Source organism: Phalangium opilio, unplaced genomic scaffold (assembly GCF_054372755.1).
Source record: "Phalangium opilio isolate 3A_F unplaced genomic scaffold, DU_Popi_V2 ptg000024l_1, whole genome shotgun sequence".
In the NCBI taxonomy this organism is placed as follows: domain Eukaryota; kingdom Metazoa; phylum Arthropoda; class Arachnida; order Opiliones; family Phalangiidae; genus Phalangium; species Phalangium opilio.
Genome location: NW_028324155.1, coordinates 6,938,445 through 6,952,816, shown reverse-complemented (window position 1 = coordinate 6,952,816; position 14,372 = coordinate 6,938,445). Strand labels below are relative to the sequence as shown.

The window sequence follows — 14,372 nt, the reverse complement described above, 5'->3', positions numbered from 1 at the left end:
TATGATTATATAAAGTTGAGAAGGAATTTGTTATAGCTACAGAGAAAGAGAGAGAGAGGAGAGCGAGAGAGTGCATTTCTTACGAGGATAATAATCCATTAGAAGAGGAAAAAAGGCGCGTGCTTGTCCGTCTTAATGACGTTTTGACGCGTTTTATCGGTGGCCAATCGACTTATTGGAAACTAGTCAAAGGAGACAGGCAGAAATTGCCTGTTAAATTGATGATACGACGCGATCATTTATATAAATTCAAAGCTCTCCTATCTAACAACTATAAGTTAAACTGTTTTTTTTTATTTCATAGATAAATTAACCCGGGCGTCGTATCGGAAACACACTCTATAAGATATATCGGATCGTTACGTTCAATTTTAAAACGATACTGAGGTGAAAGGAAATATGATACTACTATGAAATATTAGAAGAGATGAAAATCTGTTTATATTCTTTAAAGAAAAATATAGTTTTTTGACCCATAATAGAGTTTAAGGTGGTCAGGTTACTTGGGCGACTAAAGTGCCCAAACAGCCCAGCCTCTAGGTATCCATCATTAAGCCTTAGTAAAGAGGGACATATACTTCAAGGCTTTGTTAAAATTTTATGAAGTTATTTATACAAACATTTATAAATTTAATGGGAAATTTTATAACTATTTGTATAAACTGGAGCACCTAATTACTATTTTCATGAGGATAATTGCGTAACTAATAGCTATTAATTAAACTATTCAACTACCAAACTTGGAGCAGCGCTAATGAAACCCACAAAATTATTCGAAATAATGAAAAACAAATGAGAAAACTTATATAAATGGATCGATAAATAGAAACATTCCCCTCTTCAAACGTAATGGGGGTCCCCAAAAAGGCCAATAGGGAATGGAGTTGCCAGTAGTCGGTGCCCGCCTTCCCGCCATTGTTGCTCACTTACGTCTGCCCTCCCGGAAAAGGTTTCCACGCAGCTTCCCAATGGATTCGATGGGCAGAATGAAGAAGAGAGAAGGAAAGAAAAAAAATCTCCTAGACTCTCTATCCCCATCATCCATGTCCCCGCATCCAAAAAAGCAATTTTTCTCGTGAACCCATCCCTAGCTGATGCACGCAGCGTCTGGTGCTTTGGGGTAATCAATAATGGCGCCTGGGAAATTGCGGGAAAAATAGTCTCTGTCCTCTCAAACCCGAGGGCCGAGAGTGACATAGGGACCCCCATGCAATAGGTCTAAAAAATACCCTCAAAGAATAGCCTAATATTTTCCTCTCTATAAGAAAGATTAATTTTTACCAATGAAGGACAACAACACGCGCGTCGCCTTTTGAACGTTTAAAGTCAAGACGGGAGAGAGTCTAAATAGCAAAACGGATGACACTAACAGCTGCTCTGCTCGTCCCCAAGTTATAATAATGGTAGAAAAATAAGAAATTGGTCTTTTCCGCATGACCGTAACGAAATATTTCTACATTTTCAGAAAAATATAAAATATCAAGCGTATCTAATCTTTGAGCGAAAATATCCACGTGAATTTCGTTAAACCGCGCTAAACCTATTCGTCAACATATCTCTAATACTATATCGACCTGACATTAATACATAATTATATTTTAGTGGTTTATAATATATTCATTGGGAAATATGCCAATTTTTCTGGTTTTTATAGTTAGGTGTGTCTGTGATTTTTAAACTTAAAAAATTATAGATTATAATAAAGCCTTGACATATAACTCTGAATAATTGGTTTCTGAAAATAATTCACGGTTCCTAATTATAGGGGATATTACTTTTTAAGGTGTAGGTACCATGAATAACAGCAAAATTTCAACGCCATTTAATCACTATGCCTAGTTTTATAATAATAATTTTTCGGTTTATGGTTTCTTGGTATAGATAGAATTAGGGGATGAAAACAAGAACCTTCATAAGCCTTGGCGATACATTAAAATTAGACTTAACGGATCAAATATACCGAATATAGTGTCAATCTGTACAACTGCAGTAAAAAAGGCTAAGATACTACGAATAAATCCCATCCTTTTTAGACTAAAATTAAAATGTATTCTTAATTTTCAGAAATGCCTATCTAAATAAAAACATTTGGGTTTATTAAAACAATTTCCCCATTTTTTTCTGGCATCTATGTAATATTTTGCCCGTTGTGTTTCAACCCTGACCAGATAGAGAAAAAAACTAGGTTACACCGGTCTATTTTAAATACATATTTAGAGATTTTTCGCTTTATAGAACAATGGTCATATGAAAAAAAAAAAACACAAAAAAATATAAAAAAACCCAAATTATTTCCCATCACGCATGAAACACGAAATTCTAAAAAAAAAAATAATAAAAAACGTTTCCGCGAACAGGAAAAATACGTGTAAAATAGGCGATACGTAAGTTGTAGCCTAGATAATATCGTGACCGGTTATAATATAAAAGCGTAATTACAATTCGTTGTCGTCGTGAACGTTGGTGCTGAGAGAAAGAGAGAACGTATTATATATAGAAAGGCTGGCCGGCCCCTTTTGTTTCTTTTAATGACCACCAAAAGAACGGGCTGGATTAAAGTATCCCGTTCCACGAAATAATTTAATCAAGGACCTTTCCCTCGCCTACCACCAGTACACACCGACGAAGTGCTTCACCCGTTAATATAGAAATTCGGACCCTGAGTTCCCAGCAGCAGGAACAAAAAAAAAAAAAAATAACCTCATCAAAACAAGGAGATGGACATAGCGGGTGTAGTAGAGAGGAGAAACCAAGGGGTACGATACAAGTTGCCACAAAATGTTCATGTTCAAATAGCGTGCCCAGGGAGGGACCTTCCAAGTTTCCAATAACTATTTCCCGCAATGTTTCCACACATTATGGGACAAACACGTCAATGTTGACGGTACATTTTCATGAACATTGTTTATGCTTTAAAACACATCGTAAGCTGTGCAACGCTGTAATGTTAAACGCTGGAATTTTGGTAAACCCATAGGAGAAATTTTCCACAATGAAATCAAATCACATTCACTTTCCCTGGTCTATTTTGGCCTATAAATTCCCTGACCTGTACAAACCCCCAAGTTAAAATGGATTCCGTTGGAAAAAAATTACATATTTACCAAAGCAACATAAACACCAATGAACTTCTTCCTCTACTGAAGCTAAATGAAACAATCAAAATGAGTTCTATACCACAAGACGTTACATAGTTGGGTGCCCCTCGGAAAACTATCGGGTCGATTTCATTTAAACCGAGAGTGAGTGAGTGAGAGAGAGAAAAGGACACACATACACGCGCACAAAAGAAAATGAAGCATTCCCTTCCCACGTATGTCCGAGGCGGCCGGGGATTAGAAAAAAAGTTGTCGGCGGCTCTCGAAGGCGGCTGTTACGGCAGATATTAGCGCTCGAACCCTGATTGGCCGGTGAACCAACCCCCTTTCACGCCTGAAACGACCAGGCTACGACGATACTCCCCGTTTTCTGCTCAATTTCGGAGCGCAGCTGCATTTTATACGCCTAGGGCTGAAGAAGCTCGGTGGAAACGGAGGACCCAGCTATCGTAGTCCTCTCCCGGCCAAGTTGGTGGAATTGGCGAAAACTCCCCTGGATCGATAGAAAACCTACCAAGGCTTAGCTTACTACAGCAAGAGAAACCAAGGCCTAGCGGGGCTAAAGTCTAGCCAATAGAAGAAGTAAAATAAGAGAGAAACCTCATGCATGGCACCGCGTTTCCTAAAGCTTCTTTACTTTCTCTCTCTCTGTCTCTCTTTCCCTAAGATAAGAAAGAGTAGAAAGAAAAGTACCAAGTTCTATTCAAAACACGTTTCTCATACGATACGAAGATCCCATATTGTTGATGGCGCGTACATTTGGAGCGCGGGAAAAAAGGGCGTACTAAAGCGCATTCCCCGACGAAATCGTGGAATAAATTCCAATGTCGTTATCAATATTGAAATTTAACACGACGATATTGCCAGGGTATCGATAAAAGCTCACATATTCTTATCAAAAATATCCCCTGGAGGGAAAAAAGGCCACGTGACGATTTATATTACGTGTTTCTCTACTAAAATTACAAATGAAGCTTTGTAAATACAATAAAACAATTTGTAAACATTCTCCCTTCTGTAGAAAAAAAGCGTGTAAATCTCAAATAAACAAAAACAATTCAGAGATTAGTGCACTCTTAATCTTAATATGGTTGTTTCTTTAGTTTAGTTTAATTCCTATAAGATGCAATTAAGGATACTATAAGACCGCGGTGCGCCTACAAAAAACAAAATATTGAAATTTGCATAAACAGTATAAAAAATAAAATGCTAGCTAGTTAAAATATATTTAAATATGGGTCCAATTTTCTGTAATACCCGAATTTTAGATTTAGTTCGCAGGGGGGGGGGGGATGGAGGGGTTTAAGAACAGGAACATGTTGTATAAGAAATGGTGTAAGGAAAAATATATATCGGGGCCAGTATATAAGACAAAAGCGGCCGCGGCGTAAAGAGGTCGAGTGGTAAAATATTGCACCACCATCCATTTGGAATTCGCGTCGCTAGAAAACTAGCTTCAAAAGAAAATTTTGCTCAAAACGTTTCTTTTTTCTTTCTAAAGCTTTCTCACTTTAAAATAAAAGTTATAAACTTTGGTAGAGGTCGCGACAAATCTTCGCCGTGCCTTTTAAATCACTGATTTTCTCTCATTCTCGGCCCCAAAAAAAAACTATCATCGTATTTTATAAAATAGGCATACATCAAGGACCTATAGTACCAATACAATATTTTTTACTAAATAGCTTTTTAACCTTTAGGGTGATTAGTCAAATAAGTCTAGCCAGGGAGGGAAGCAAACGGAAAAACGTACAAAACATGCGCAGAAAAAAATGTTTCCTATTTGTAAATTTAAAGATGTATTGTCCGTAGAAGATAATTAAGGATTCTATAGTGGTTGGGGCAACTTTTCATAGAAAATACATACGGATTGCATTCAAAATTACCGGAATTCGAGGTGGTCAGCCCATCTTTAGCCTCATGATAAAGATGAGCGTCCCTTAAAGCCCCAGATAAATCATTTTCTAACTCTGAACATCCTAAATTATTTATTTATACAAAAAATAGGAAATAAATATACAAAGGCTTAGGTTAGGTTCAAAATAACCCAACTCTTAATTGGCGCCCATCTACCTGTCTTAAAGATAGGCGCCCCAAAGGTTCTGGCCATAGTTTTCCCGAGTTAAAACATACTAAATAAAATAATTAACAAAGTTAAATCTAAAATGGAAGAGAGAGTCATATAAAAAAATTGCTAAAATTTTCGTATACAAAACAAGTTTCGAAAAAAAAAAAGATATTTTTCTCCAGCTCTCGGGGATCCGCTCATTCCCGGCGTGTCAGTATTTTCATTGGGGAGATTTGAAATATAGCTCTATTCAGGAAAGAGACTACCCATCGCGTGCATGTATAGGAGGACCCCTTACATATTCATATTTTTGAGCGCGAAATGAACAGCAGAGAGAGAGAGAAAAGCATAGGAGGGTGGATTAAGGCAGCCCGATTTTTCATCGTCATGAATATGCATCGAAAACGCTATAAATTAGGACGTTGCTATTCGCTAGGGATGCTATAGAACAGCTACCTATGCCACGCTATGGGCAACCCAGTCCCGGGTAAAAATAAAACATTTTCACATATGATTCGATCGAAGTTGGGAACAGAGTTTAGTGTACACACGCGAAATTCGTACACTAAACAAAACAAATTTACCTAAAATTATAAAGATTAAGTGAAATCACTTCAATTTTACCTATTAATCGTGTAATATTAATGGGAAAATTTAATTACGAGCTGAAACTAGAAGTCTATAGTACCCACCAGCACATAAATTGGGCAAAACTATATACGTTGAAAAGCCAACTATACAACTAACTACTTGTTATAGCGTTAGCGAATATACACAGACACGCGTGACGCTGCAGCTGATAACATCGTGAAATACGTTATGTTTATAGCGCAATTATTATTACCTTACAAGGGAATAAAGATTCGATGTAAATCTAACAACCGTTTTCGATTCAACTCACGGGCGTGTACATTTAACACTGAGCTTCCGTAATATCGGATTAAAATGAAAATGCGCCTGCGCGTATTACTCTATCGCAGGCGAACCCTAATCGCGCGCCTTAATTTTAATCGAATTGGTACGTTTTAATTCGTCGCGTGCTAGCACGAAACGCGCGTAAAAACTGTAACTACACACCATAACGTATAGAAATAGCCATAATTCTTAACCGTCGAAAAACATAACACCTGTTTTGATTTGGAAACTAAATTTATATGGCCAACTATATAAAAAGCTTAATGTAGGCGCGAATTATGGCGCCCTGAAAGTGGTTATTTAATTTACTAATCTAGAATGAATTAAGATTTAAAGAGAATTATGTCGCGGTATTTGTTGTAAGGTGGTATAACACAATTAACGCCCAGAAAATGCCAATAATTAATAAACCGTATTTGATAATGAATTTCCCATAAATTTTCAGGACTAGTTTTTTATAGATATTCCTTGAATCGAATAGTTGAAATTTAAATAAAAACCCTAAACGTTTTGTTTTCCTTATTTCAGGTATTTGGCAAAAACTTTTGAACTGAGAAACAAAAAATTACTTACGATCAGGAGAAGAAAATGAAGGTAAAATAACTATTAACAATATAATTCTAAATAATTTGAATTAAATTAACTTTAAACCGTTTTAAATTACAGAAAAACCCTTACACACACACGCATACGCTTCTAAAGGAACTTTCGAAAAAAGGAAAACAACATCCTAAGCCTAAACCGTGAAACAGGATTTCAACCCAAAAATCTCTTAAAGACGAAGAAGAAGTAGAAGATAGAGGCAACCAAAAATTCTTTCCAACAAATATTGCCCTTAGGGAAGATCATCCATCCCTTCAAAGTTCTTACACAACGATACCATGGAAGGAATAGTGGAATACAAGGAGAACCCTCCCCCATGAACCTTAGTGGCCATAAAACCATTACCCTTTCCTCAAGAAAAAAAAAACGATGGTCCAAGGAACTGGACACTTGTTAAAATTGATAAAAAAATATTCTATACCCTCATAACACCTTGCCTTAAAAGTATCCTAACCCTCAAATGGCGACGAAAATATTTTTCCAAGACCCTTTATGACCTAACCCTCGGGACACAAGGGAGATCACGGGGACCCAGCTTCCAAGATGGCGTCCTGTCCATGCATTTTCGTAGAATTTACCCCCAAAAAACGTTACCCATTCCCCCACGGTGCCCTGTTTTGGGCCGACATCTTGAAGCTGGTTTTTTTTTACTTTGGGTCCTAGCTGACAAGATTTTTTTTCCCAAATAAATGTCTTTATTATAGAACCCGCCTGAGTTACGACCCCTAACGAGAACCTATCAGCGACAAAATGTAACGTGATAATCACGAACCTTTTTTTTTCTCTTTCGGGAAATTTCGTTTGAACCATACGCGAGTAGAGTTTCTGTACCAGTTGAGCGTTACCATCGGATATGTATGTATATTTTTAACGTGATTTAAGTTTAAATGTATAATTTGCGAGGCTGTAAATCATTATATTATTGTATAAATTTATATAATTTAGTTCAATAGATCTCCTGGAACCGTAATAATGTAAAAATTTAGTTAAAAATTAATTCAAAATAATTATTACAGTATTTAAAACCAATATAACATAAAATTAACCCATATTATTATTAAAATTTAAACCCAAACGCGCAATTTACACTTACAGCCTTGCTAAACAATGTATCGTATTAAGTCATCATTTTAACTCCCAGAAAAAAAAATATTGTTTATATCACGCGAGAAAACACAGAGAAGAGGCCCGCTTATAACCAAAGCATTAGACGAAGCTCCTCTCCAAAACTGTTGTATATTCATTTAAACGAGGCCCCCGCGTATAGTTAAGAAGAGCTATATCCTAACGCAAAATATGTACAGGAATATATAGCTATAGCAAAGGCTTAGGAATCGTGTGACATGTGCTATAGCGGCTGCATGCGGTAGATATCGAGAAAGGCGCGCTTATATCCTCCAATGATATTAAACGTCTCGCGACAAAAAAAAAGTGTCGCGCGCTCCGCTCTGCCTGTTACGGAACAGGCCCTGCCGCGCTTTTTAGAGGTCAATGCTATAGTAGCGGGAGAGATAGAAAAAAAAATCAAAATGGCGTCCGCCCGAAGATCAAATCCGGGAAAAATCGGATTCCAACACGAACACAAAAGGTACGTAGTAAAGTTTATATTCTAATAAAATGTGTCAAGTGTTTTTGAAACGGCTTTAGGTGACGTGAAGTGTGTTTTGCTTTAATTTATAAGCGCGATTTTGACTTATATTGGGGCTGGGTTTTGTCACGCCGCTTTGTTCGTAGACACGAAGGCCGGATAAAATTGTGCAATACTTGCTGCCAAGTGTTAACGCAGTTAATGTTTCTATAGGCGTTTAAAATTAAAAAATAGTATAAAAAATAAAAATAACACGAATTAAATTTAAAATTCCTTATATACTTTTGCCTTTTACAACAAAACACTTCAAAAACCCTGTAATTTTGAAGGGGAAAAAATTAGTTAAGGCAAAACTAGATACTAACAACTCCATTCACTTTGCACTTCATTATTTTGCAAAACAAGGCTGGCTAGGAATATTTACAAACATTTCTGCAATAAATAACCCCCCCCCCCCAATGCAATTTCAGCAATATTACAGAATAAATAGAGTCCCTTCCGAAGCTAAGGTTTAGACTTTTAGTTCATCGCATGGAGTAGAGAGAGAGAGCGCGCAAAATCGTTAAGCCCATAATAACGCAACGCATCATGGGTTAAAGAAGAAGATACTATTTTGAGCTTGTTTACGAGAGAAGAGAGAATCTTAAGTTCTTGATTTGCGTGTCACACAAACTGCTGTTCGTCAATCACTATCGCTTTCAATAAGCCAGTTAGAACACCTCGTTTAATCCCAATGTTATCTTTAGAAGAAAATAAACCTTTTAAAACCTTTTCCCCCTCACCAAAGCAAGCCAGCCATTCCTCGCGAGGGTCGTTATTTTTAAAATTTAAATCCGACGAGCTTGTATTTTTGTTTCAAAGTTATTATTCAAAGTTAGAATTGCCAGAGGAATGGTGGGAAGAGAGGAGAGAGATGAGGAGGTGGGACAAGTTCTGTAAACAGAATATCAACCCTAGTAGCTATAGCTTGCGAAAAGAAAACGGTTTGGGGAGATTTAAAATTATCATAATTCGAATTAAGTTGTAAATAAAATGAGTTTTGATATAAAATAACAAATGGTGTACCCATCTCTAAAGTAAAGGGGTATTCTGTCAGCTGTGGTTATAGGTAACAGGGTTCATACAACTTTTGGAAAACAAATTTCCCTGAGATTTCCAGGTTTTTCCCCATATACTTCCCTGAATTTTCCAGGTTTTTTCCCCGTATATGGAGTATCCTATGGAGCAAATATTAACGAAGGAGGGGGGGGGGGGCAAATAGGACTATAACATAATCAAAGAACATCCCCGTATCTCTAATATAACTAAGTTATGAGCCTCCAAAGTTTAGTGTAATGTTAATCCTATGGAGGGAATGTTCACGAACATTTTGCTTAATTACTTGGCCCCTGTTTGACGCAAATTTCCCTGATTTCCCTTAATTTTACTAAAAATTATAAATTTCCCTGAGTTTTCCCTGAGGTTTTTGTCAACTATTTATTTCCCTGATTTTTCCCTGAGGTTTTTGTCAACTATTTATTTTCCTGATTTTTCCAGGTTTTCAATGTTTTCCAGGTTTGTATGAACCCTGGGAAAAAAACTATACAATTTCAAGTGTGGCAAGGCTTAATATACTTGGAATACCAAATTAAACCATTGAAAACATTCGTTTCGGTACAAAAGTGTAACAACTCATATTACAAACAACGTTACCGCGCCATTGCTATTAAATAATGATTTAAAATAAGGTATACATTCCATTAAATTGAATCTTGGAATAAGGGTGTTAAAATACCTATATAACTTTAATCTCGGCGTGGCACGCTGCAAAATCGTAAATGGCGCGAATTTTATCGGTCCTTGGGAAATATTCACGCTTTGAAATTCGAATGCTGGCTGCGAAGAGAGGACTCAGAGGAGAGAGAGTGATATTTTGGGGCGTTAAAGCCTAATCAGAAAGCACGCTGACGGAATTCCGCGAAAACGAATATTAATCGTCCAATTAAACAGCGTGAGATTATTTTCCCCGATATCGAATTAATCAAGTGTTTATTAATTATTGATCAAAAAAGGGGCGAAGTGAAATTAAATACAAGACGAAAGGCAAAGCTTTAAAAGGACAGAAAGAGAGAGATAAAAAAGGAGCTAAACCCGGGCATCCCCAAAAATTAATAATTAATAAGATGGAAGATTTACGATTTAAAACAAAGTGTATACGCATGACTCACGCCCTGCTGTCGCGATTTTAAGGGGGCGAGAAAATATATATTTTCAGTGTTTACCAGAATTAACACCTTTATAGTGGTGGGTTTAGTACGAGGTTTAGTATTTGTGTATTTTCCTATAATTTTCTGTGGAATCGTGATCTTTCACGAGTTTTAATTTACCTAGAGTTTCAAATAATTAGCATTTAAGCGTTAATATATTGCAAAGTGGTCTATTCTGTTAAAGCTTAAGAAGCGTGAGAACTTAGTCCGTGTGTTTAAGGTTTCATAGGCTTAGCTAATATCACTTCACAACCCTGCAATTGCAAAGCGACCTTACAAAAGGCTTAACAAAAATAATTACGTATGCAAGTGTGTATGGATTCATAGGCTATTAGCTAATATCACTTCACAACCCTGCAATTGCAAAGCGACCATTATAATAGGCTTAAGAAAAATGATAACGTATGCAAGTGTGTATGGATTCATAGGTCTAGCTAATACCACCTCAGTAACAATCACTTTACAATCCTGCAATTGCAAAGCGACCTTACAAAAGGCTTAAGAAAAATGATAAGAGTATGCAAGTGTGTATGGACTCTTAGGCTTAGCTAACAACCCTGCAATTGCAAAGCTACCTTACTAACAATCACTTCGCAACAATGCCTTTAACGCTTAAACCAACTAATTTCACAAAATATGACTGGAAATTTTCTCAATTTATTTCCAGGTTTGTCGAAAAATAAACTAGAAAATTAATAAAACACAAAAAAAAACCCCCCAATAAAAGCGCCATCTATCGTTAAACACCCCAAACTCGGAGGTAAACATAGGGCGGCCATTGCGATCTTTTGACCTTTTTATGATAATTCACCCCCAAAAACCCTGAAGTTGGGTCCAGCCCCATAGCTTATATTATGTAAAACGTAAAGGAGGGAGCGTGCGAACGCCAGTCGATGGCCCCTGACCTCTCTAGTAAAGCAGTTTTATGGGCGGTTAAGATTTCAAGGAGAAAGAAGAAGAAAAAAGATGACTTTTCTGTTACGAAAAATGCGCAACGCCCAAAGGCCATTCGCCAAATGTTTCTTAAGCCTTAGTAGGGGCATTTTTTTCTTCTTTTTCTTTAACAAAGAAACGAGGTGGAGAAAGATACCAAATGGGCGATACCACCTAGAATTTAACATAACATTAAATCCCCCTTAAATCTAAGAGCTTAAGATACAACAAAAGTCAACTTGTATTGGCTAAAATGAAGTATTTACTGTCTACCATGAATATTTATTAAATAAGTAAAATATATGGGACGTATACCAAAAACTGTAATAGTATATTTTGATCAAATAATCAATATTCACGTAATAAAAAGAATTAATTCTCGTTATCGGGGAATTTTTTACGATTGGTATTAACGCCCTAAACAACATCACAATCGTGCCTCGAGTCTAAACATACTGAAAAAAGTATCCATAATTCGAAAAAGCCCCCATTTAGAAAAACCGGTTACTATACGGACATTACAGGTAATTCCCTTGTTAGAACTTAATATAAACTTTCATTATTTTTTTTTTACTAGCCGGGATTCGATTGTAAAATCGATTGTTCAAGCTAAGATTGGAAAGAAATAGGAGTTGTATAACGGCGTATTAGAATTATTCAATTCTTATTCGGGGATAGGTTGTGTTTAAACTGATCGGAAATCGATTTTCATTGGTCTAGATAGTCCCAGCCTTGTTGGAATAAAATAAAGGATGAAGTATACCCAACATAGTAAACTAAGCCTTGGTAAACTTAAAATTTAGGCTTAACAAATACTCTATTTATATAATACGTAGGCTCAAGTGTATTCAACACACTAATAAACTAAGCCTTGGTCAACTTAAAATTTAGGCTTGACAAATACTCTATTTATAGAACGTACTACGTAGACTCAAGTGTATTCAACACACTAATAAACTAAGCCTTGGTCAAATTAAAATTTAGGCTTGACAAATACTCTATTTATAGTACGTAGGCTCAAGTGTATTCAACACACTAATAAACTAAGCCTTGGTCAACTTAAAATTTAGGCTTAACAAATACTCTATTTATAGTACCAACTCTATTACCTACTCATCACTTAAGCGGCCGGCGTATCATTTTATACACAATGTTTATTTTAAAATAAATTTAAGATCGCTTAAAATCTAGATCATAAAAATATAGCAAAGGCCCCATCCGTATTTTAAAAGATATTAAACTTGGGTAATATTTGGAGCAGCAGAGGCTAGAGCGCGCATCCGAAACTAATTTCTAAGCCTTGGTTTCCGACAATATTGTGCGTTATTTTATTTTAAAAAGCTATCCATTTAAAGTGAAACTATAGAAACTGCTTTTTAGTATATATTAGCTTTCATATTTGCATACGGTATATCCTTCCTTATTCTTAAAGAAATATTTCTATTTAAAACTCGCTTGGTAAGCTTTCAAAAAATTTATGGAAATAGGCTTAACTAAAAACTGAAATGGAGAGAAAAGTTGCAAAAGAAATAGAGGGGTTGGACACTCGCAATTTTAGTCCGAAAGGGTTATAGTCATAAACGAATCAATTTTGGGAAGTGTTCGACCCCTCGGAATGGAATTTTAGAAAAGGTGGGAGAAAATGGTTTTGGGGAAAGAGGGTTATTCCGGGAAAATAATTAGGCTTTTGAGATGAAAGTTAGGACCCACACGGTATCGTTTTTGTCTTAAAAAGAACCCTCGATATAGCTTCGTAAAGTTTTCGGTATATTGCATTCGCCTCGTAAAACCCTTATCTTACCGTTAAATAATAAGTGAGCAGGCTTAGGGACCTCGTTCTTAGAAAACAAGCTGGTAAAAACACCATTTTACGCTCATCCAGTTTTAAAACTTGTATCAAAAATTAAGTTCAAAATTTTAATAAACGAATATTTCTTTTATTATTCCCCCAGATACGTATTTAAATCTTTAATAAAATGGTACCGCCGTTGTCTTAACATCTCAACAGAGTGGACATCCCTTTTAGACTCGCGTACTTAATACAAACTCAGAAATCATTCGTAAACGAGTATTTAATAAGAATAGTATAATGGCCCCATGGGTGTCCTAGCAACTCAATATAGCAACGTTGCTTAAATTAATCATATCTAGTTAATTCAAAAATTCCACCGACTGCCAGGTATTTCATAAAAAAAATTACAATGGCCCCACAAGTGCCCTAGCAATTCGACGCCTCTACCTTGTCAAAGGTATCAAGTCAATACCAACATCTAATTAGTAAAAAAAAATTCCATCAACTTCCATGTATTTCATAAGAAAATGTCACAATGGCCCCACAAGCGCCCTAGCAATTCCACACCTCTACCAAAATTTGAGAACTCCAAATGTGTCATAAATGAACTTGCTATAATGAACCCACCATCGTCCTGAAAATATTTATTTCCCAAAATAACTCTAAATTAAACTTCAAATTTCTCACGAAATATAAAAATATTAAATGTTCCCACCATTTCCCTAGCATATCCACAAAACAGCTTCCAGAAGTTTCAAATTAATTTTTCAAAAAGAGACCTTAAAATTTCTAGTCTAAATTTAACAAAAACCGTGTTCTAAATATATAATAATAGTAGAATGGCACCACCGTCGCCTTAGCACAAAAAGATGATGGATTACAAAATTAGGGAAGAAGAGGCCATTTTGTCTCCGTGTAACTATCACCGGTCGATCTCTATTAATAGCTCCCCGAAAACAGAACAACGTTTACGGCCAACGCACCCTAGAAGAAGACCGCTCCCACACCTTCACGACGACCCGACCCCTTTCCCTTTCTTACCCGAAGAAAAACAACCGTTAAGCCTAACGTTTCAAATTATCATAAACCATAACTTACGTAAATAATAACAACTCCAAATGATTAAATTTCC

At 36.2% G+C, this 14,372-nt stretch overlaps 1 long non-coding RNA gene across 6 annotated transcripts in view; it reads left to right on the top strand.

Annotated features, from left to right (window-relative positions):
* Positions 1-14,372, top strand: part of LOC149692531 (uncharacterized) — a 110,960-nt gene that overhangs the window by 30,719 nt on the left and 65,869 nt on the right. For 5 of the 6 annotated variants that reach the window (XR_016382798.1, XR_016382800.1, XR_016382801.1 and 2 more), the window contains exons 2-3: positions 6,607-6,672; positions 6,745-8,269. This is a non-coding gene — a long non-coding RNA (uncharacterized LOC149692531). The remainder of the gene's footprint in view (positions 1-6,606; positions 6,673-6,744; positions 8,270-14,372) is intronic. The other variant, XR_016382802.1, reaches the window with a different exon arrangement.